At 47.2% G+C, this 23,891-nt stretch overlaps 1 protein-coding gene and 1 pseudogene across 2 annotated transcripts in view; both read left to right on the top strand.

Annotated features, from left to right (window-relative positions):
- The window catches only part of LOC147118291 (uncharacterized), a 277,499-nt gene that overhangs the window by 94,931 nt on the left and 158,677 nt on the right, over positions 1 to 23,891 (top strand). The gene's annotated exons all lie outside the window — the stretch shown is intronic.
- Positions 8,237 to 23,891, top strand: part of LOC147118293 (ferritin heavy chain, oocyte isoform-like) — a 103,112-nt pseudogene continuing 87,457 nt past the window's right edge.

Below are 23,891 nucleotides of genomic sequence, written 5' to 3'. Positions count from 1 at the left end.
ATTCTCCTCACCTCGCCTCTGGTTCTTTTGTCAATGACCTTAAATCTGTGTCCTCTGGTTACCGACCCTCCTGCCACTGGAAACAGTTTCTCCTTATAAGCTACAGCTATACAAAGCCCTGGTTAGACCCCAGAGAGTGATAGAGTCATAACGGCACAGAAGGAGGCCATTCGGCCCATCGAGTCCGTGCCGGCTCTCTGTATACAATCCAGTCAGTCCCATTCCCCCGCTCTATCCCCGTAACCCTGCAAGTTTATTTCCCTCAAGTGCCTATCCAGTCTCCCCTTGAAAACATTGTGTGTCTCCGCTTCCACCACTTCCGTCGGCAGCGAGTTCCAGGTCATCACCACTCGCTGCATAAAAAAGTTTTTCCTCACATCCCCCCTGTATCTCTTGCCCAAAACATTAATTCTGTGTCCCCTAGCCCTTGTACCATCAACTCGTGGGCACAGCCTTTCCCCGTCTAGCCTATCCAAACCCGTCATAATCTTGTACACCTCTATCAAATCACCCCTCAACCTCCTTTGCTCTAATGAAAACAAATCCAGCTTCTCCAACCTGTCCTTGTAGCTAAGATCCCCCATCCCCGGAACCATTCTGGTAAATCTCCTCTGCACCCTCTCGAGCCTTCACATCCTTCCTAAAGTGTGGTGACCAGAACTGGACGCAATACTCCAGTTGTGGCCTAACCAGCACTTTATAAAGGTTCAGCATCACTTCTCTACTTTTGTACTCAATACCTCTATTTATGAAGCCCAAGATCCCATATGCTTTGTTAACCACTCTCTCAATATGTCCCGCCACCTTCAGGGACCTACGCACAGTAACTCCCAGGAACTCCCTGGAGCACTGTGTACAGTTCTGGGCACCGCACCTCAGAAAGGATATACTGACCTTGGAAGGAGTGCAGCACAGATTGACCAGAATGTTACCCGGGCTCCAAGGGTTAGATTATGAGGAGAGATTACATAAACTAGGCTTGTGTTCCCTGGAATCTAGAAGGTTAAGGAGTGATTGAGGATTTTAGGATTTTGAAAGGAATTGGTAGAGTAGAGAGAAACTTTTTCCGCAGGTGGGGCAGTCGAGGACAAGGGGACATCACCTTAAAATCAGAGCCAGGCCATTCAGGAGAGAAGTTGGGAAACACTTCTTCACACAAAGGGTGGTAGAAGTGTGGAACCCTCTCCCACAGAAAGCAGTCGATGCCAGCTCAATTAATCATTTTAAATCCCAGAGCGATAGATGGGCCTTCAATAACCACAAAACTAGAAGTTATAGACTTAAACAAGTTGGCTTTTAATCACTAAGATCAGAGCTAACATCTCAACACGCCGACTGGTTCACAGGAATGAGTCATACAGATCCTGGGATCTTTATGTAAGAGAAGTCAGGGGCGGAGCCAAGAGCCAAGACCTGGAACCTCCCAGGTTAGTCGGGAAAGAGGAAGTGAAACTATACACAGTGGGGGAGGGTAATATACATGAGTGCAAAATGAATACAGGATCAAGACAAACAGATTTCATTACATTCACCCCTTCTATAGATTTAGTCCATCGGGGTGATGTTTCTTAAAAGTTGGTATAAGTGAGTCTGTCAGGAGGTTTCGCAGTTCTCAGTGATCGGCGCAAAGCCGGTTGGGGTGCCTCTAGGGGAGTGGATTCTGGTTCCTCCGTTGTCCGGGCCTCCGCAGTGTCTTCCAGGTTATCTGTAGTGTCTTCCAGGTTAAAGTTGGGTATTGATACCTCTGGGCGCCCTGTCTCTTTGTAGTGTAGGTCTTCATCGGGTAGTCTCCCATCGTTCTCTCCGCTCCCCGAGGGAGCGAGGTCTTTTATGGAAACAGTGTCCTCTCGCCCGTCAGAGTATTCGATATAGGCGTACTGAGGGTTTGCATGGAGGAGCTGTACCTTTTCCACAAGGGGGTCCGTTTTATGGCCTCTCACGTGCTTCCGCAATAGTACTGTCCCCGGAGACGTCAGCCACGCGGGTAGAGATATGCCCGAGGTGGATTTCCGGGGGAAAACGAACATCTTTTCGTGAGGGGTAGCGTTAGTGGCAGTACATAACAGGGACCTTATGGAGTGGAGCACGTCTGGGAGGACTTCCTGCCAGCGGGAGGTCGGAAGGCCTTTTGACTTTAAGGCTAACGTGACAGCCTTCCAAACAGTAGCATTCTCCCTTTCCACTTGCCCATTACCCCGGGGGTTGTAGCTAGTGGTTCTGCTAGTGGCTATCCCCTTCGAGAGCAAGAACTGGCGCAGCTCGTCACTCATGAATGACGTCCCCCTATCGCTGTGTCTGTAGTTCGGCATGCCAAACATGCAGAATAGATTACAGAGACACTTGATGACCGTGGCACTGGTCATGTCTGGGCAGGGAATGGCGAAGGGGAAGCGGGAATATTCATCAATGATATTGAGGAAGTATACGTTACGGTCGGCAGAGGGAAGGGGTCCCTTGAAGTCCAGACTTAGGCGCTCGAATGGCCGTGTGGCTTTGATAAGGTGTGCACGGTCAGGCCTGTAGAAACGAGGCTTGCATTCCGCACAGATGCGGCAGGCTCTGGTCATTGCGCTGACCTCCTCGATGGAGTGGGGCAGATTGCAGGACTTTATAAAATGGTATAGTCCGGTGACCCCTGGGTGACGGAGGTCATTGTGGAGACCCTGTAATTTGTCCGTATGAATGTTGGCACACATTCCCCGCGATAGGACGTCTGGGGGTTCATTAAGGGCTCCCGGCCTGTACATAATATCATAGTCGAACGTGGATAGTTCGATCCTCCACCTGAGTATTTTGTCATTCTTGATTTTCCCCCTTTGTTATTAAACATGAAAGCCACCGACCGCTGGTCGGTGAGCAGGGTGAAACGTTTGCCGGCTAGGTAGTGTCTCCAGTGCCGCACTGCCTCCACTATAGCCTGTGCCTCCTTCTCGACAGAAGAGTGCCTGATTTCAGGTCCCTGAAGGGTTCGGGAGAAGAAGGCCACAGGTCTCCCAGCCTGATTGAGGGTCGCAGCTAAGGCAAAGTCTGACGCATCGCTTTCGACTTGAAAGGGAATGCATTCGTCCACTGCACACACTGCAGCCCTTTCAATGTCCTGTTTAATACTGGTGAAAGCCTCCCGAGCTTCAGCTGATAGTGAGAAGGACGTCGATTTAATGAGGGGTCGGGCCTTATCAGAGTAATTGGGCACCCATTGGGCATAATACGAAAAAAAATCCCAGGCACCTTTTTAAAGCTTTGGGATTGTGTGGCAGGGGCAGTTCCTTTAGGGGGCGTAATCGGTCAGGGTCCGGTCCAATTACCCCATCTTCCACCACACAGCCGAGGATACAGCGACGGGTTGTGTTGAAGACACATTTGTCTTCGTTGTAGGTTAGATTCAGCTTTAGGGCAGTTTTTAAAAATCTCGCAAGATTTAGATCGTGGTCTTGCTGGTTGTGCCCGCAGACAGTGACATTGTCCAGATAGGGGTAGGTAGCTTGTAGTTTATTCTCGTCAACCATGCGGTCCATCTCACGTTGGAAGACCGAGACCCCATTTGTTACCCCGAAGGGCACTCTGAGAAAATGGTAGAGGCGCCCGTTCGCCTCAAAGGCAGTGTATGGGTGGTCCTCCGTTCTAATGGGGAGCTGGTGATACGCGGATTTGAGGTCGATAGTCGAGAAGACTCGGTATTGCGCAATCTGGTTGACCATTTCTGATATGCGGGGTAAAGGGTAGGCGTCCAGCTGGGTATAAATATTAACAGTCTGGCTGTAGTCAATTACCATCCGTTTCTTTTCGCTATTTTTAACTATGACTACTTGGGCATGCCACGGGCTGGTACTGCATTCAATAATGCCTTCCCGCAGGAGTCTGTCCACTTCCACCTTGATAAAGTGTCTGTCTTCCAGACTGTACCGTCTACTTTTGGTCACTATGGGCCTACAGTTCGGAGCGAGATTAACGAATAAAGAGGGCGGGCTGATTTTTAAGGTTGATAGGCCACAGACTGTGAGTGGCGGCTGGGACCCGCCATATGCTAGCGTGACACTTTCGTGGTGGCACTGGAAGTCCAGGCCCAAGATTACATTAACACAGAGTTCTGGCATCACGAGGAGTTTAAAATCCTTGTAGTCCGTGCCTTTTACAGTCACTGTTACCACACAGTAGCCCAAAATGTCCGAAGTGTGGGGCTTAGCAGCCATAGCAATTCTGCTCCGTGTAGGGGTTACCGGTAATGAGTGCCGCCGTACCAGGCTAGGGTGGATAAAACTCTCGGTATTCCCACAGTCAATTAAACATTTCGTTAAATTCCTGTTTACCTGTATGTCCATCATGGATTTTGTCAACGGGTGTGGCCTGGATTGATCCATCGTGATCGAAGCCACTGTTGGGCCCTGGGCGGCCGTTGAGTCGGAAAAAAATGGCGGATCCCAAGATGGCGGCCCGCACGGCACGCACGAGGTGGTGACGGAGTTGGAAATCGGATTCCCCCTGCAGACTTTGCTAAAATGCCCCTTTTTCTTACATTTGAAGCATGTAGCGTCCTTCGCATCATTGTCTGGGGAGCTTGGCCTGGCCGCAGAAGTAGCATTTCGGGCCTCGAGACATTGCCGCTGTAGTAGGACTCCTGGGTGAACTTCTGTGTGGGGACTCTGGCGGCGTAGAGCTGGTCTGAGACCTGGATGGGGGAGATGGCTGATTCCAAGATGGCGGCCCCCTCGGCGCGCACGAGGCGGTGAGGGCCGCATGGCCGGAAGAATAAGAGTCAGAGTTTTTCTGGGCCACGTCCAGCGATCGCGCAGTGGCCACTGCCTTTTTTAAGTCCAGGACCTCCTTCTCCAGCAGTTTCTGCCGGATATAATTCGATTTGAGGCCCGTGATGAAGGAATCGCGGACCAATTCATCAGAGTACGCATTGGCCGTCACGGCCTTGCAGTTACAGTCCCGGACCAGGTCCTTTAGGCCCTGTAAGAAACCGTCCATTGATTCTTTTGGTCGCTGCCTGCGTGTAGCCAGCAGCTGTCTGGCATACACTTCGTTTACCGGCCTCTGGTATTGGGCCTTCAGGATAGTGATGGCCTCCATGTAAGAGGTGGCGTCCCGGATGAACGAATAAATCCGATGATTTACGCGAGTAGTCAGTAGACTCAGTTTATCTACCTCGCTAGCAGATGAGGCCCCCGTGAAGAGTTCAAAGCATTTGAGCCAGTGTCCAAATTGATTTGATGCTTCAGCAGAATGTGGATCCAAGTCCAGACGCTCTGGTTTTAGGAGTCGATCCATCCTAGTATTCTTTAGTGATTAAAATTGATGGGCCTTCAATAACCACAAAACTGGAAGTTATAGACTTAAACAAGTTGGCTTTTAATCACTAAGATCAGAGCTAACATCTCAACACGCCGACTGGTTCACAGGAATGAGTCATACAGATCCTGGGATCTTTATGTAAGAGAAGTCAGGGGCGGAGCCAAGAGCCAAGACCTGGAACCTCCCAGGTTAGTCGGGAAAGAGGAAGTGAAACTATACACAGTGGGGGAGGGTAATATACATGAGTGCAAAACAAATACAGGATCAAGACAAACAGATTTCATTACACTAGACAAGGGAGCAAAGGGATATGGAGCCAAGGCAGGTGGGTGGAGTTAAGACACAGATCGGCCATGATCTCATTGAATGGCGGAACAGGCTGGAGGGGCTGAATGGCCTCCTGTTCCCATGCTCCTATTTACTCTATCAAAACCCTTCGGGCTAGAAATTCGGTATCGCCCCGTTTGGGGGGCTAGCCCTGGCGAAGCGCAAAGTTTTGCGCCAGGTGCAATTTAGCGCCACCTAGCGTGATATTGGGTTGCAGCGCCCCTGAAGGTGATTGCGGCGCTAAATCAGGTGCTGCACAAGACTCCTAAGGCGCTAACCCGGTGGCGCAACCCAATTTCGCGGCGGCGGGGCGCAGCGCGGGTGCTGTCAATAATCACTTTCCCTGACACACACGCACCGGCCAGCTCTTAAAGGGGCAGGTCAATTGGCATCACCAGACACACTCACTGCCTTGTAGGCCTTCAAATCGGTGGGAGCCTACCTGTGGCACACCAGCCTAGCAAGACATGGAAAGGGTGAGGCAGAGGGCGGAACGCCTCACTGATGGGGCATTGGATGCTTTGGTTGGCGCAGTGGAATCAAGGCCAAGGAAGATGATCGGAATGTGATTTATGTTTTGGACAGTCTCCCGGGTGTGAGAGGCAGTTATGTGTCAGTGTATTAGTTTTGCTTTCTGCTGCCATTGCTTTCTCATGTTTGAAGGAACCACATTTTGTGTAATGAAACACTTTCTTCATTTACAATGGCCATGTCTGCTATACAATGGCCATGTCTGCTGTTTACATGCATCTTGCCCTTCACAGGCTTGGGGGTATCAGACCGGTTCCATTCCTGTTCTTGGAATGGCAGCAAGCATTCCGTGAGAGGGGCCTAGAAGTGACTTCTGATCAGCCTCTGACGCGCAGCCTGAGAAGAGCTGCTCGCGTAGAAGTTCAGGGCAGCAGGCATCTTCTCAGCCACCGACAGAAGGCCTGCACCTTATCTGAGGCTGCAGATCTGGCTGAAGCAGCTGGCACAGCTCAGTCACCACCTCCTTTCTAAATCGCAGCCTTCTGACACACTGCTCGTCCGACATGTTCATGTAGGAAAACTGCTGTCGGAAAACTATGCCAGCGTAAGGTCTGCTGTGGCGACGTCTGTTGGCCCTCCTCCGTCTGGCCATGCCCGCCCCCCTCTCCCAGCATCTCAGTGCCCTTTCCAGATGATTCAGCAGCAGGACATTCCCCTCCAATGCAGCCCCCATAATAAGTGCGCACAGGAAGTTTTCCCGTTGTAAATGCTCACCAACAGCAAGGCGATGGTCAGAAGGCTGAAGTTCCTCTGCCTGCGCGGGCTCAGTAGTCAAATGGCTCTCTGTGTGCAGCTCAGCAACTCTTTGTAAGTCTCGAAGAAGTTGTGCTCCAGAAATGGCTGCCGCTTTTAAACCACACCAGTCCCCTTTAAATAACGCCCCCCCAGGCCGAGAGCGACTGGGTAAGGTTGCAGGTAAGCTGTCACTATTAGCGCCAGGCGCTACGGAGGGGGACACCGCTGAATTTCCAGTCCGGGGCGCCCAAAAGGCGTTGCACACTCAAATGACGTCATAATCTGCCTGCGCCCGTGAGCGGGCGCTAAGATTTTGCGCCGGCGCTAAATGCATGCTCAATATGGGGCGAGGCACTAGGCTCCCTGCGCCCGCCCGGAAATTGACTAGCACCCCACTTCTCGGCCACTTTAGGCGTTAATTGGTGGCGCTAACAACCAAATTTCTCCCCCTTCCTGTTTTGAACACCTCTATTAAATCTCCGCTGCACCTTCTCTGCTCCAAGGAGAACAATCCCAGCTTCTCCAGTCTCTCCACGTAACTGAAATCCTCTGTGTATTTGTCGTGGGGCAGCAGGTTATAGCAAACAGCTTTCTTAAGAACATAAGAAATAGGAGCAGGAGCAGGCCATTCGGCCCTTCGAGCCTGCTCCGCCATTCAATAAGATCATGGCTGATCTTCTACCTCATCTCCACCTTCCCGCCCGATCCCCATATCCCTTGATTCCCCATGAGTCCAAAAATCTATCTGTCTCAGCCTTGATTATACTCAATGACTGAGCCTCCACAGCCCTCTGGGGCAGAGAATTCCAAAGATTCACAACCCTCTGAGTGAAGACATTTCTCCTCATCTCAGTCCTAAATGGCCGACCCCTTATTCTGAGACTGTGACCCCTGGTTCTAGACTCCCCAGCCAGGGGAAACAGTCTCCCAGCATCTACCCTGTCAAGCCCTGTAAGAATTTTGTATGTTTCAATGAGATCACCTCTCATTCTTCAAAATTCATGGGAATATAGGCCCAGTCGACTCAATCTCTCCTCATTGGACAATCCCCCCATCCCAGGAATCAGTCTGGTGAACCTTCGTTGCACTCCCTCTAAGGCAAGTATATCCTTCCTTAGGTAAGGAGACCAAAACTGTACACAATACTCCAGGAGTGGTCTCACCAAGGCCCTATATAATTGCGGTAAGACTTTACTCTTATGCTCCAATCCTTTTGTAATAAAGACTAACATACCATTTGCTTTCCTAATTGCTTGCTGCACCTGCGTGTTAAGATGAGAAATGATAAAGGCAAGAAGTCACTTGTGGGAGTGATGTACAGGCCCCCTGACAGTAACCACACGGTAGGATGGAGTATAAAGGAAGAAATAACGAGAGCTTGTCCGAAAGGTACGGCTATAATCATGGGGGATTTTAATCTACATATAGACTGGAAAAATCAGATGGGCAAAGGTAGCCTAGATGAGGAGTTCATAGAATGTTTTCGGGATAGTTTCTTAGAACAGCACGTTCTGGAGCCAACCAGAGAGCAGGCTATACTAGACCTGGTATTGTGCAATGAGATAGGATTAATTAATGACTTCATAGTGAAGGTGCCCCTAGGTAGCAGCGATCATAATATGATTGAATTTTACATTCAGTTTGAGGGAGAGACGAGTGGGTCCAAGACTAGTATTTTAAACTTAAATAAGGGCAATTATGAGGGCATGAAAGCAGAGCGAGCTAAAGGGAACTGGCAAATTAGGTTAAGGGATAGGTCAATAGAGTTGCAGTGGCAGACATTTAAGGGGATATTTCAGAATACACAGAATATATACATTCCAACGAGAAAGAAAAATTCCAAGGGGAGGACCACCATCCGTGGTTAACTAAGAAAGTTAAAGATAGTATCAGACTTAAAGAAAAAGCAAATAATTGTGCAAAGATGGCTGGCAGGTCAGAAGATTGGACAGAATATAAAAAACAGCAAAGAATGACTAAAAGATTAATAAGGAGAGAAAAATGAGAGTACCAGAGAAAGCTAGCTAGAAATATAAAAACTGATAGTAAGAGTTTCTATAGATATTTTAAAAAGAAAAGAGTTAACAAAGTGAGCATTGGTCCTATAGAAAGTGAGTCTGGGGAATTAATAATGGAAAATAAGGAGATGGCAGTTGAATTGAACAGGTATTTTGCATCGGTTTTCACTATAGAGGATTCAAGTAACATCCCAGAAATAGCTGTAAATCAGGAAATGGAAGGGAGGGAGGAACTCAAGAAAATTACAATCACCAGGGAAGTGGTACTGAGCAAATTGTTGGAGCTGTGGGCTGACAAGTCCCCGGGGCCTGATGGACTTCATCCTAGGGTCTTAAAAGAAGTGGCTAGTGAGATAGTTGATGCGTTGGTTTTAATTTTCCAAAATTCCCTAGATTTGGGGATGGTTCCATTAGATTGGAAAATAGCGAATGTAACTCCTTTACTCAAAGGGAGGGAGACAGAAAGCAGGAAACTACAGGCCCGTTAGCTTAACATCTGTCATCGGGAAGATGTTAGAAGCTATTATTAAAAACATTATAGCAGGGCACTTGGAAAAGTTCAAGGTAATCAGGCAGAGTCAACATGGTTTTGTGAAAGGGAAATCATGTTTAACCAATTTATTGGAGTTCTTTGAGGAAGTAACATGTGCTGTGGATAAAGGGGAACCGGTGGATGTACTGTACTTAGATTTCCAGAAGGCATTTGATAAGATGCCACATCAAAGACTATTGCGGAAAATAAAAGCTCATGTTGTACGGGGTAACATGTTGGCATGGCTAGAAGATTGGCTAGCTAACAGGAAACAGAGAGTAGGCATAAATGGGTCATTTTCTGGTTGGCAAGATGTAACGAGTGGTGTGCCACAGGGATCAGTGCTGGGACCTCAACTTTTTACAATTTATATAAATGACTTGGATGAAGGGACCGAAGGCATGGTTGCTAAATTTACTGATGACACAAAGATAGGTAGGAAAGTAAATTGTGAAGTGGGCATAAGGAGGCTACAAAGGGATATAGATAAGTTAAGTGAGTGGGCAAAGATCTGGCAAATGGAGTATAATGTGGGAAAATGTGAAGTTGTCCATTTTGGCAGGAAGTATAAAAAAGAAGCATATTATCTAAATGGTGAGAGATCGCAGAGCTCCGAGATGCAGAGGGATCTGGGTGTCCTAATGCATGAATCCCAAAAGGTTAGTATTCAGGTACAACAAGTAATCAGGAAAGCTAATAGAATGTTATTGTTTATTGCGAGGGAAACTGAATACAGAAGTAGGGAGGTTATACTTCAGTTCTACAGGGCAGTATTGAGACCACATCTGGAGTACTGTGTACAGTATTGGTCTCCTTATTTAAGAAAGGATGTAAATGCGTTGGAAGCAGTTCAGAGAAGGTTTACTAGACAAATACCTGGAATGGGCGGGTTGTCTTATGAGGAAAGGTTGGACAGGCTAGGCTTGTATCCGCTGGAGTTTAGAAGAGTAAGAGGTGACTTGATTGAAACATATAAGATCCTGAGGGGTTTGGACAGGGTGGATGTGGAGAGGATGTTTCCTCTTGTGGGAGAATCTAGAACTAGGGGTCACTGTTTAAAAATAAGGGGTCGCCCATTTAAGACCGAGATGAGGAGAAATCTTTTCTCACAGAGGGTCGTGAGACTTTGGAACTCTCTTCCACAGAGAGCGGTGGAAGCAGTCTTTGAATATTTTTAAGGCAGAGGTAGATAGATTCTTGATAAGCAAGGAGGTGAAACATTATCGGGGGTAGGTGGGAATGTGGAGTAATCAGATCAGCCATGATCTTATTGAATGGCGGAGCAGGCTCGAGGAGTCGAATGGCCTACTCCTGCTCCTAGTTCGTATGTAACCTGTGCAGCAGCTGGGGCCTGAAAATCAGCTTCACTGCCCCTGGGCTGGGAAAGGGGGACATGAGGTAACATTCTCCCTCTTACCCCTTTCTACACTTCTTTTATAGGGTTTTAGAAGTGGAGCATTTACAGACAGGAAGCTCAGACCAAACATCACTTCAAGATCAGACAGTCGCTCGATTCATCAGGACCTGATTCAGTCTCTCCTCCAATCTGCTGGCACACCAGCTTGTTCACACTAATGAGAGACCTTTTAAATGTTCTGAGTGTGGGAAGAGATTTAAAAGGTCCCAGGACCTGAACAGACACCAGCTGGAGAGAGCAGGAGAGATTATGTTCACCTGCTCAGTGTGTGGGAAGGAATTCACTCGGTCCTCGAATCTGCTGGCACACCAGCGAGTTCACACTGGGGAGAGGCTGGTGAAACATTCCGACTGTGGGAAAAGCTTTAAAATCTCCCAGGAGCTGAAGGGACACCAGCTGGGGAGAGCAGGAAAGAGGCCATTCACCTGCTGCGTGTGTGGGATGGGATTCACTCGGTCATTCAATCTGCTGAGACACCAGCAAGTTCACACTGATGAGAGACCATTTAAGTGTTCTGACTGTGGGAAGAGCTTTAAAAGCTCTGGGGATCTGAAAGAACACCAGCGAGCTCACACTGATGAGAGACTATTTAAATGTTCTGACTGTGGGAAGAGCTTTAAACGCTCTGGACGTTTGACGGCACACCAGCGAGTTCACACTGGGGAGCGGCTGTTCACCTGCTCCGTGTGTGGGCAGGGATTCACTCGGTCCTCAACACTGCTGGAACACCAACAAGTTCACACCGGGGAGCGGCCGTTCACCTGCTCGGTGTGTGGGAAGGAATTCACTTGGTCATCCAACCTGCTGACACACCAGCGAGTTCACACTAATGAAAGGCCTTTCACCTGCTCTGTGTGTGGGAAGGGATTCACTCAGTCATCCCACCTGCTGACACACCAGCGAGTTCACACTGGGGAGAGGCCGTTCACCTGCTCTGTGTGTGGGAAGGGATTCACTCAGTCATCCCACCTGCTGACACACCAGCGAGTTCACACTGGGGAGAGGCCGTTCACCTGCTCCATGTGTGGGAAGGGATTCACTCAGTCATCCAACCTGCTGAAACACCAACGAGTTCACACTTCTGTAGCTGGGGCGACATGAACATGGAATGGATGAATGTTTTAGAAATTCTTGGACTGCTGTTTAATCTTTAAGACTGTTGTGCTGATGATTCCCTTTGACTGTTCATGGTGTTACATAGAATGTACAGCACAGAAACAGGCCATTCGGCCCAACTGGTCCATGCCAGTGTTTATGCTCCACACCCACCCTACTTCAATTAACCCGATCAACACATCCTCCCATTCCTTTCTCCCTTGTGTGGCTTTCTCATAAATCCATCTATGCTGTTCATCTCAACTACTCCCTGTGGTAGCGAGTTCCCCATTCTCACCACTCTCTAGGTAAAGACATTTCTCCTGAATTCCCTACTTGATCTGTCAGAGACTATTTTATATTGATGGCCCCTTAAATATGATGAGATTCTGTTAAGCTGACCAGTATATTGTACTTTGTCTTTTTCTGATGAATGAAACATTACTGAGCCCCTGTACCCGTGTTATGGGATGAAGTGCCAGACAAGTGAAGGCACAACGTCTGGGTGTGAATCTAATAATAACCTCACGGACCGTATAGGTGTGATAACCCGACGGTCTTGTGGTTATAGTCTGGTCACAGATGGACTAAATTCCCTGAATTAGCAGGAGTTCAGGAGGCGGTCAACAGACGGGTCCAAACAATCCCATTTCCTGAGCGGTAACCAAGCTTGTGTATAAGAACAGGCCACTTAAGCCGTTGTCAGTTGGAACAGACTCGAAGGTCCTAGTAAAGGACCTAGAAAATGTCCTAGTAAAGGATCCCCTTGGAATGAGAGACCATAACATGGTTGAATTCCATATTCAATTAGAGGGTGAGAAGGTTGGATCTCAAACAAGCGTGCTAAGCTTGAATAAAGGAGACTATGAAGGTATGAGAGCGGAATTGAGTAGAGTGGATTGGGAAAATAGATTAAAGGGTAAGACGGTACATGATCAGTGGTGTACATTTAAGGAGTTATTTTATAACTTCCAAAAAATATATATTCCACTGAGAAGAAAAGGGTGTAAAAGAAAAGACAGCCATCCGTGGATAAGTAAAGAAATTAAGGATAGTATTCGACTAAAAACAAGGGCATATAAGGTAGCCAAATCTAGTGGGAGGATTGAGGATTGAGAAAACTTTAAAAGACAGCAAAAAATAACAAAAAGATTGATTAAGAAAGGGAAGATAGATTATGAAAGTAAATTAGCAAAAAATATAAAAACAGATAGCAAGAGTTTTTATAGTTATATAAAAAGAAAAAGGGTGGCTAAAGTAAATGTTGGTCCCTTAGAGGATGAGACCGGGAAATTAATGGTGGGAAATATGGAGATGGCAAAAACACTGAATGAATATTTTGTATCTGTCTCTACAGTAGAAGACACTAAGAATACCCCAACACTGGACAAACAGGGGGCTAAAGGGGGGGAGGAGCTAAACACGATCAAAATCACTAAGGACGTGGTACTCGGTAAAATAATGGGACTCAAGGCGGATAAATCACCTGGACCTGATGGCTTACATCCAAGGGTCTTGAGGGAAGTGGCGGTAGGGATTGTGGATGCATTGGTAATAATTTTCCAAAACTCCCTGGACTCCGCAAAGGTCCCGGCAGATTGGAAAACTGCTAATGTAACGCCCTTATTTAAAAAGGGCAGTAGACAGAAGGCTGGAAACTATAGACCGGTTAGCCTAACATCTGTGGTAGGTAAAATATTGGAGTCCATTATTAAGGAGACAGTAACAGGACATTTGGATAATCATAATTTAATAGGACAAAGTCAGCATGGTTTTATGAAGGGGAAGTCATGTTTGACAAATTTGCTGGAGTTCTTTGAGGAAGTAACATATAGGGTGGATAAAGGGGAACCAGTGCACGTAGTGTATTTAGACTTCCAAAAGGCATTTGACAAGGTGCCACACAAAAGATTATTGCTTAAGATAAAAAATCACGGGATTGGGGGTAATATTCTGGCATGGATAGAGGATTGGCTATCTAACAGAAGGCAGAGAGTTGGGATAAATGGTTCATTCTCGGACTGGCAATCAGTAACTAGTGGTGTTCCACAGGGGTCAGTGCTGGGTCCCCAACTCTTCACAATCTATATTAACGATTTGGAGGAGGGGACCGAGTGTAACATATCAAAGTTTGCAGATGATACTGAGATGGGAGGGAAAGTAGTGAGTGAGGAGAACATAAAAAACCTGCAAGGGGACATAGACAGGCTAAGTAAGTGGGCAGAGATTTGGCAGATGGAATACAATACTTCAAAGTGTGAGGTTATGCACTTTGGCAGGAAAAATCGTAGAGCAAATTATTATCTTAATGGCAAGAAACTGGAAAGTACTGAAGTACAAAGGGATCTGGGGGTCCTGGTGCACGAAACTCAAAAGGTTAGTATGCAGGTGCAGCAAGTGATTAAGAAGGCCAATGGAATGTTGGCTTTCATTGCTAGGGGGATAGAATATAAAAATAGGGAGGTATTGCTTCAGTTGTACAAGGTATTGGTGAGACCGCACCTGGAATACTGCATACAGTTTTGGTGTCCATACTTAAGAAAAGACATTCTTGCTCTCGAGTCAGTACAAAGAAGGTTCACTCAGTTAATCCCGGGGATGAGGGGATGGACATATGAGGAGAGGTTGAGTAGATTGGGACTCTACTCATTGGAGTTCAGAAGGATGAGAGGCGATCTTATTGAAACATATAAGATTGTGAAGGGGTTGGATCGGGTGGATGCGGGGAGGATGTTCCCGATGATGGGTGAAACTAGAACTAGGGGGCATAGTCTTAGAATAAGGGGCTGCTCTTTCAAAACTGAGATGAGGAGGAACTACTTCACTCAGAGGGTGGTAGGTCCATGGAATATGCTGCCCCAAAAAGCTGTAGAAGCTACATCATTACATAAATTTAAAACAGAAATAGACAGTTTCCTAGAAGTAAAGGGAATTAAGGGTTACGGGGAGCGGGCAGGAATTTGGACATGAGTCTAGGTTCGGATCGGTCATGGCCCTGTGGGTAGCGGAGCGGGCCTAGGGGCCATGTAGCCTGATCCTGCTCCTATTTCATGTGTCTAATTCTGTTAGATTCAGGAGATGGTTCTGTGATAGTGGATTGGCGGTTAGGATCAGATCAGCCATGATCTTATTGAATGGCGGAGCAGGCTCGAGGGGCCGATTGGCCTACTCCTGCTCCTATTTCTTATATTCTTATGTTAAAGGGACCGCGTCCCCGTGGATGACTGACTTTAAAGGGACAGCGTCTCCCTTTTTATTAATGTATATTTAAGAGACTGACATTTAAAGCAGGGCTAATCCCCTGCTCCCGTGAGTGCTTGGCGAGAAATCAGGTGCTGTTTGCTCTCGCCCCCTCCCAATTTTCTGCCAACGGACAGAAAGCAGAGAGTAGTGGTGAACGGTTTCTTTTCAGACTGGAGGGAGGTAAACAGTGATGTTCCCTAGGGGTCGGTATTAGGATCAATGTTCCCTCTTTTTTTTTGAGGTGCGTGGCCCCTTTAACGTGCTGCACGGCCCATTCAAATTTCCGCGCGTGCACGTTTATTCCATTTATACGGCGGTGAGCCGACTGCGCGGAAACTCCAGACCGCTGCGTGGCCGCGCAACTTAACGTGAACATTGATTCGGACCACTGCTTTTTTTGATATATATTAATGACCTGGACTTGGGGATCCAGGGCATAATTTCAAAATTTACAGATGACACGATACTCGGAAATGTAGCAAACAATGAGGAGAGTAACAGACTTCAGGAGGATGTAGCCAGACTGGTGAAATGGGCAGAAACATGACAGATTAAATTTAATGTAGAGAAGTGTGAAGTGATTCATTTTGGTAGGAAGAATGAGGAGAGGCAATATAAACTAAATGGTCCAGTTTTAAAGAGGGTGCAGGAACAGAGAGGCCTCGGGGTGTATGTACACAAATCTTAGAAGGTGGCAGGACAAGTTGAGAAGGCTGTTAAAAAAGCATACAGGATCCTTGACTTTATTAATAGAGGAATAGAGTACAAAAGCAAGCAGGTTATGCTAAGCCTTTATAAAACACTGGCTAGGCTTCCGCTGGGCACCACACTTTAGGAAGGATGTCAAGGCCTTAGAGAGGGTGCAGAAGAAATTTACGAGAATGGGACCAGGGATGGGGGACTTGAGTTACGTGGAGAGACGGGAGAAGCTGGGGTTGTTCTCCTTAAGCAAAGAAGATTAAGAGGAGATTTGATAGAGTTGTTCAAAATCAGGATGGATTTTGAGAGAGTAAATAAGGAGAAACCGTTTCCAATGGCTGAAGGGACAGAAACCAGATTTAAGGCGATTGGCAAAAGAACCAGAGGTGACACGAGGAAACAGATTTTTACACCAAGTTGTTGTGATCTGGAATGCGCTGCCTGAAAGGGCGGTGGAAGCAGATTCGATATTATAATTCAAAAGAGATTGAGGTAAATACTTGAAGGGAAAACATTTACAGGGCTTTGGGGAAAGAGCAGGGGGAGTGGGAGTAACTGGATCGCTCTTTCAAAGAGCCGGCACAGGCACGATGGGCCGAATGGCCTCCTTCTGTGCTGTATCATTCTCTGATGCTATTCTACACAGACACACACACACACATACAGTCAGACAGACACAGATACTCACTAAAATACTGTCAGACACGCACTCACATTTTTCCTGCATGAACTTTTATTATTAATTTCAAAGACTTTACGAAAAAGGTGGGAGTGGTGTGTGGACGGCTCTTAAAGGGACAGGGACACTTCTTTTCAATGTGATTTTCATTAAAGGGACCGAGTCCTTCCTTGCCTGTGGAGGACCAATTTTAAAAGGACAGCGTCTCGAAATCAGGTGCTGTCTGCGTGTGAACCACCTCCTCCCAATTTCCTGCCAAGCGATCCCTGCGGGCACCACTCCACTCTAGGAGTGGCTCCTAGAATCAGACAGCACAGAAGGAGGCCATTCAGCCCATCGTGCCTGTGCCGGCTCTTTGAAAGAGCTCTCCATTTAGTCCCACTCCCCCTGCTCTGTCCCCATAGCCCTGAAAATTTTCCCCTTCAAGTATTTATCCAATTCCCCAGTGAACGTTATTATTGACTCTGCTTCCACCGCCCTTTCAGGCAGCGCATTCCAGATCACAACAACTCGCTGCGTCAATAAAATTCTCCTCACCTCGCCTCTGGTTCTTTTGTCAATGACCTTAAATCTGTGTCCTCTGGTTACCGACCCTCCTGCCACTGGAAACAGTTTCTCCTTATAAGCTACAGCTATACAAAGCCCTGGTTAGACCCCAGAGAGTGACAGAGTCATAACGGCACAGAAGGAGGCCATTCGGCCCATCGAGTCTGAGCCAGCTCTCTGTAGAGGAATCCAGTCAGTCCCACTCCCCCGCGCTATCCCCGTAGCCCTGCAAGTTTATTTCCCTCAAGTGCCTATCCAGTCTCCCCTTGAAAACATTGAGTGTCTCCGCTTCCACCACTTCCGTCGGCAGCGAGTTCCAGGTCCTCACCACTCGCTGCGTAAAAAAGTTTTCCCTCACATCCCCCCTGTATCTCTTGCCCAAAACCTTAAATCTGTGTACCCTAGTCCTTGTACCATCAACTAGTGGGCACAGCCTTTCCCCGTCTAGGCTATCCAAACCCGTCATAATCTTGTACACCTCTATCAAATCACCCCTCAACCTCCTTTGCTCAAATGAAAACAAATCCAGCTTCTCCAACCTGTCCTTGTAGCTAAGAGCCCCCATCCCCAGAACCATTCTGGTAAATCTCCTCTGCACCCTCTCAAGGGCCTTCACATCCTTCCTAAAGTGTGGTGACCAGAACTGGACGCAATACTCCAGTTGTGGCCTAACCAGCGCTTTATAAAGGTTCAGCATAACTTCTCTACTTTTGTACTCAATACCTCTATTTATGAAGCCCAAGATCCCATATGCTTTGTTAACCACTCTCTCAATATGTCCCGCCACCTTCAGGGACCTATGCACAGTAACTCCCAGGAACTCCCTGGAGCACTGTGTACAGTTCTGGGCAACGCACCTCAGAAAGGATATACTGGCCTTGGAAGGGGTGCAGCACAGATTCACCAGAATGTTACCTGGGCTCCAAGGGTTGGATTATGAGGAGAGATTACATAAACTAGGCTTGTGTTCCCTGGAATCTAGAAGGTTAAGGAGTGATTGAGGATTTTAGGATTTTGAAAGGAATTGGTCGAGTAGATAGAAACTTTTTCCGCCGGTGGGGGAGTCGAGGACAAGGGGACATCACCTTAAAATCAGAGCCAGGCCATTCAGGAGAGAAGTTGGGAAACACTTCTTCACACAAAGGGTGGTAGAAGTGTGGAACCCTCTCCCACAGGAAGCAGTCGATGCCAGCTCAATTAATCATTTTAAATCTGAGAGCGATAGATTTTTGCTAGACAAGGGAGTAAAGGGATATGGAGCCAAGGCAGGTGGATGGAGTTAAGACACAGATCGGCCATGATCTCATTGAATGGCGGAACAGGCCGGAGGGGCTGAATGGCCTCCTCCTGTTCCCATGCTCCTATTTACTCTATCAAAACCCTTCATGTTTTGAACACCTCTATTAAATCTCCGCTGCACCTTCTCTGCTCCAAGGAGAACAATCCCAGCTTCTCCAGTCTCTCCACGTAACTGAAATCCTCTGTGTATTTGTCATGGTGCAGCAGGCTATAGCAAACAGCTTTCTTAAGAACATAAGAAATAGGAGCAGGAGCAGGCCATTCGGCCCTTCGAGCCTGCTCCGCCATTCAATAAGATCATGGCTGATCTTCTACCTCATCTCCACTTTCCCGCCCGATCCCCATATCCCTCGATTCCCCATGAGTCCCAAAATCTATCGATCTCAGCCTTGATTATACTCAATGACTGAGCCTCCACAGCCCTCTGGGGCAGAGAATTCCAAAGATTCACCACCCTCTGAGTGAAGAAATTTCTCCTCATCTCTGTCCTAAATGGCCGACCCCTTATTCAGAGACTGTGACCCCTGGTTCTAGACCCCCCAGCCAGGGGCAACAGTCGCCCAGCATCTACCCTGTCGAGCATTGTAAGAATTTTGTATGTTTCAATGACATCACCGCTCATTCTTAAAAATTCCTGGGATGAGGAGTTCATAGAATGTTTTCGGGATAGTTTCTTTAAACAGCACGTTCTGGAGCAAACCAGAGAGCAGGCTATACATAGAAACATAGAAGATAGGAGCAGGAGTAGGCCCCTCGGCCCCACTCCGCCATTCAATTCGATCATGGCTGATCATCCAATTTCAGTCCCCGGTCCCTGCTTTCTCCCCATACCCCTAGATCCCTTTAGCCTTAAGAAATATATCCAACTCCTTCTTGAATATATTTAATGAACTGGCCTCCACTGCCTTCTGTGGTAGAGAGTTCCATAGGTTCACCACTCTCTGGGTGAAGAAATTCCTCCTAATTTCTGTCCTAAATGGCCTACCCCTTATCCTTAGACTGTGTCCCCAGGTTCTGGACTCCCCGACCATCGGGAACATCCTTCCTGAATCTAGTCTGTCTAGTCCTGTCAGAATTTTATAAGTTTCAATGAGATCCCCTCTCATTTTTCTAAACTCCAGCGACTACAAGCCCAATCGACCCAATCTCTCCTCATACGTCATTCCTGCCATCCCTGGTGAATCTTTGCTGAACTCCTTCCATGGCAAGAACATCCTTCCTTAGATAAGGCGACCAAAACTGCACACTATACTCAAGATGTGGTCTCACCAAGGCCCTGTACAACTGCAGCAAGACATCCTTGTTCCTGTACTCAAACCCTCGCTACGAAGGCCAATATACCATTTGCCTTCTTAACCGCCTGCTGCACCTGCATGCTTACCTTCAGTGACTGGTGCACAAGGACAGTCAGGTCTCGTTGCACTTCCCCTTCTCCCAATCTATTGCCATTCAGATAATAATCTGCCTTCCTGTTTTTGCCACCAAAGTGGACAACCTCACATTTATCCACGTTATATTGCATCTGCCATGTTTCTGCCCAATCACCCAACATGTCCAAATCATCCTGTAGATTCTTGGCATCCTCCTCACAGCACACACGCCCACCCAGCTTTGTGTCGTCTGCAAATTTGGAGATATTACATCTGGTTCCCTTGTCTAGATCATCAATATATATTGTGAATAGCTGGGGTCCAAGGACCGATCCCTGCGGTACCCCACTAGTCACTGCCTGCCACTCAGAAAAAGACCTGTTTATTCCAACTCTTTGCTTTCTATCTGCCAACCAGTTCTCTATCCAAGTCTATACCTTGCCCCCAAACCCATGTGCCTTAACTTTACATGCTAATCTCTTATGTGGGACCTTATCAAAAGCCTTCTGAAAGTCCAAATACACCACATCCACTGGTTCTCCCTTATCTATTTTACTAGTTACATCCTCAAAAAATTCCAGTAGCTTAGTCAAGCACGATTTACCTTTTGTAAATCCATGTTGACTTTGTCCAATCCTGTCACTGTTTTCCAAGTGCTCTGCTATTACATCTTTTATAATGGACTCTGGCATTTTCCCCACTATCGATGTCAGGCTTACCGGTCTGTAATTCCCTGTTTTCTCTCTACCACCTTTTTTGAATAGTTGGGTAACATTAGCTACCCTCCAATCCATGGGTACTGTTCCAGATTCCATCGAATGTTGGAAGATGATCAGCGATGCATCTACTATTTCTAGGGCCACTTCCTTAAGTACCCTAGGATGTAGATTATCAGGCCCTGGGGCTTTATCGGCCTTCAATCCCATCAATTTCCCTAACACCATTTCCCTACAAATACTGATTTCTTTCAGTTCCTCCCTTTCATCAGACCCTATGTTCCCCGACATCTCTGGGAGGTTATTTGTGTCCTCCTTTGTGAAGACAGAACCAAAATATGTATTTAGTTGGTCTGCCATTTCTTTGTTCCCCATTATAAATTCCCCTGATTCTGACCGCAAGGGACCTACGCTTGACTTCACCAATCTTTTTCTCTTCACATATCTATAAAAGCTTTTACAGTCAGTTTTTATATTCCATGCAAGCTTACTCTCATACTCTATTTCCCCCCTGTTAATTAACCCCTTTGTCCTCCTTTGTTGAATCCTAAATTGCTCCCAATCCTCAGGATTATTGCTTTTTCTGGCCAATTTATATGTCCTCTCCTTGGATCTTATGCTATCCCTAATTTCCCTTGTTAGCCACGGTTGAGTCACCTTTTTTGTTTTATTTTTATTGCCAAACTGGGATGAACAAATTCTGTAGTTCATCCATGCGGTCTTTGAATGTTTGCCATTGCCTATCCACCATCAACCCTTTGAGTGACATTCCCCAATCAATGCTACCCAACTCGTGCCTCAGCCCATTGTAGTTTCCTTTTATTTAAATTTAGGACCCTAGTCTCTGAGTCAACTACTTCATTCTCCATCTTAATGAAGAATTCGATCATATTATGATCACTCCGACCCAAGGGGCCTCGTACAACAAGATTGCTAATTAATCCTTTCTAGTTACATAATACCCAGTCTAAGATGGCCTGATCTCTGGTTGGTTCCTCGACATATTGGTCCAGGAAACCATCCTGTAAACACTCCAGGAATTCGTCCTCCACAGTATTGTTATCAATTTGGTTAGCCCAATCCATATGTAGATTAAAGTCACCCATGATGACTGCTGTGCCCTTATTGCACGCTTCTCTATTTTCCCTTTTAATGCCATTCCCAACCTCCGCATTACTGTTTGGAGGTCTATATACCACTCCCACTAATGTTTTCTGCCCCATGGTATTTCTCAGTTGTACCCATACAGATTCCACATCATCAGAGCTAATATCCTTCTTTACAATTGTGTTAATCTGTTCTTTAACCAGCAATGCTACCCCACCTCCCTTTCCTTTTTGATTATCTTTCCTGAATATTGAATACCCCTGGATGTTGAGTTCCCAGCCTTGGGCACCCTGGAGCCATGTTTCCGTAATCCCAATCAAATCATATTCGTTTACCTATATTTGCGCAGCTAATTCATCCACCTTATTACGAATGCTCCTCTCATTAAGACACAAGGCCTTCAGGCTTGGTTTTTTTAACGCTCTTATTATTTACTGTGGCCATGTTTGATTTAAACCATTGATTTCTCTGACTGCCACTTTTGTTTTTCTCCTTTCTATCTTTTGCTTTTATCCTTGTTTCCCTTTCCTCTGTCTCCCTGCTCAGGTCCCCAACCCCCTGCCATTTTAGTTTAAACCCTCCCCCACAGCACTAGCAAACATTCCCCCTAGGACATCGGTTCCAGCCCTGCCCAGGTGCAAACCGTCTGGTTTGAACTGGTCCCACCTCCCCCAGAACCGGTTCCAATGTCCCAGGAACTTGAATCCCTCCCCTGGCACCATTCTTCTAGCCACGTATTCATCTGAAATATCCTTCTATTTCTACTCTGACTAGCACGTGGCACTGGTAGCAATCCTGAGATTACTACCTTTGAGGTCCTGTTTTTTAATTTACCTCCTAACTCCCTATATTCCGCTTTTAGGACCTCATCCCATTTTTTACCTATATCGTTGGTACCTATATGCACCACGACAACTGGCTGTTCACCCTCCCCCTCCAGAATGCCCTGCAGCCGCTCCGAGACATCCTTGACCCTTGCACCAGGGAGGCAGCACACCATCCTGGAGTCTCGTTGGCGGCCACAGAAACGCCTATCTATTCCCCTTAAAATAGAATCCCCTATTACTATAGCTCTCCCCCTCTTTTTCCTCCCGTCCTGTGCAGCAGAGCCACCCCTGGTGCCAGGACGTTGGCTGCTGCTGCCTTCCTTTGATAAGCCATACCCACTATCAGTATCCAAAGCGGTATATCTGTTTGAGAGGGGGATGGCCACAGGGGACCCCTGCACTACCTGCCTGTGCCTAGTACTCTGCCTGTTGGTCAGCCATTCCCTTTCTGCCTGTGCCACCTTTACCTGCGGTGTGACCAACTGATTAAACATGCTATTCTCGACGTCCTCAGCATCACGAATGGTCCAGTATGTATCCAATCACTGCTCCAGCACCACAATGCGGTCTGCCAGTAGCTGCAGCTGGACACACTTCCTGCATACGTAGTTGTCAGGGACACAGGAAGTGTCCCTGAGTTCCCACATAGTGCAAGAGGAGCATACCATGGCACCGGGCTGTCCTGCCATGACTTACCCTTTAATTAATTCAAATTAAATTAAATCAAATCAATCGCACCAACTACACGACAGATAAATGATATATTTTAGGCCCTGGTTTACCACCACAGAGTTAGAGTTTAAAAAAGAAAGAAATACTCACCAACCAATCACTTACCTGCTTTCTGGTGACGTCACACTTCGATTACTTTTTACTTCTCTCCCTCTCTGAGATTGGAGATTAGTAAACCTACCTGAGCCTCTGGGGGCCTTTTACAGCCTCGCCGCTCGCGTTTCCTGCCGCTGCCGCTGTGAGGCCTACCTGAGTCTCTGGGGCCTTTTAAAGCCTCGCCGCTCACGTTTCCCGGTACAGCACGGGTTAGATACAGAGTAAAGCTCCCTCTACACTGTCCCGTCAAGCACTCCCAAGGCAGGTACAGCACGGGTTAGATACAGAGTAAAGCTCCCTCTACACTGTCCCATCAAACACTCCCAGGGCAGCTACAGCACGGGTTAGATACAGAGTAAAGCTCCCTCTACACTGTCCCATCAAACACTCCCAGGGCAGGCACAGCACGGGTTAGATACGAAGTAAAGCTCCCTCTACACTGTCCCATCAAACACTCCCAGGGCAGGTAGAGCACGGGTTAGATACAGAGTAAAGCTCCCGCTACACTGTCCCATCAAACACTCCCAGGGCAGGTACAGCACGGGTTAGATACAGAGTAAAGCTCCCTCTACACTGTCCCATCAAACACTCCCAGGGCAAGTACAGCACGGGTTAGATACAGAGTAA

Source organism: Somniosus microcephalus, chromosome 4 (genome assembly GCF_052327205.1).
Source record: "Somniosus microcephalus isolate GS21.2 chromosome 4, FLI_Smic_1.0, whole genome shotgun sequence".
Classification (NCBI taxonomy): domain Eukaryota; kingdom Metazoa; phylum Chordata; class Chondrichthyes; order Squaliformes; family Somniosidae; genus Somniosus; species Somniosus microcephalus.
Note: the sequence above shows the minus strand (reverse complement) of the source record. Positions and strands in the feature narration are given on the sequence as shown.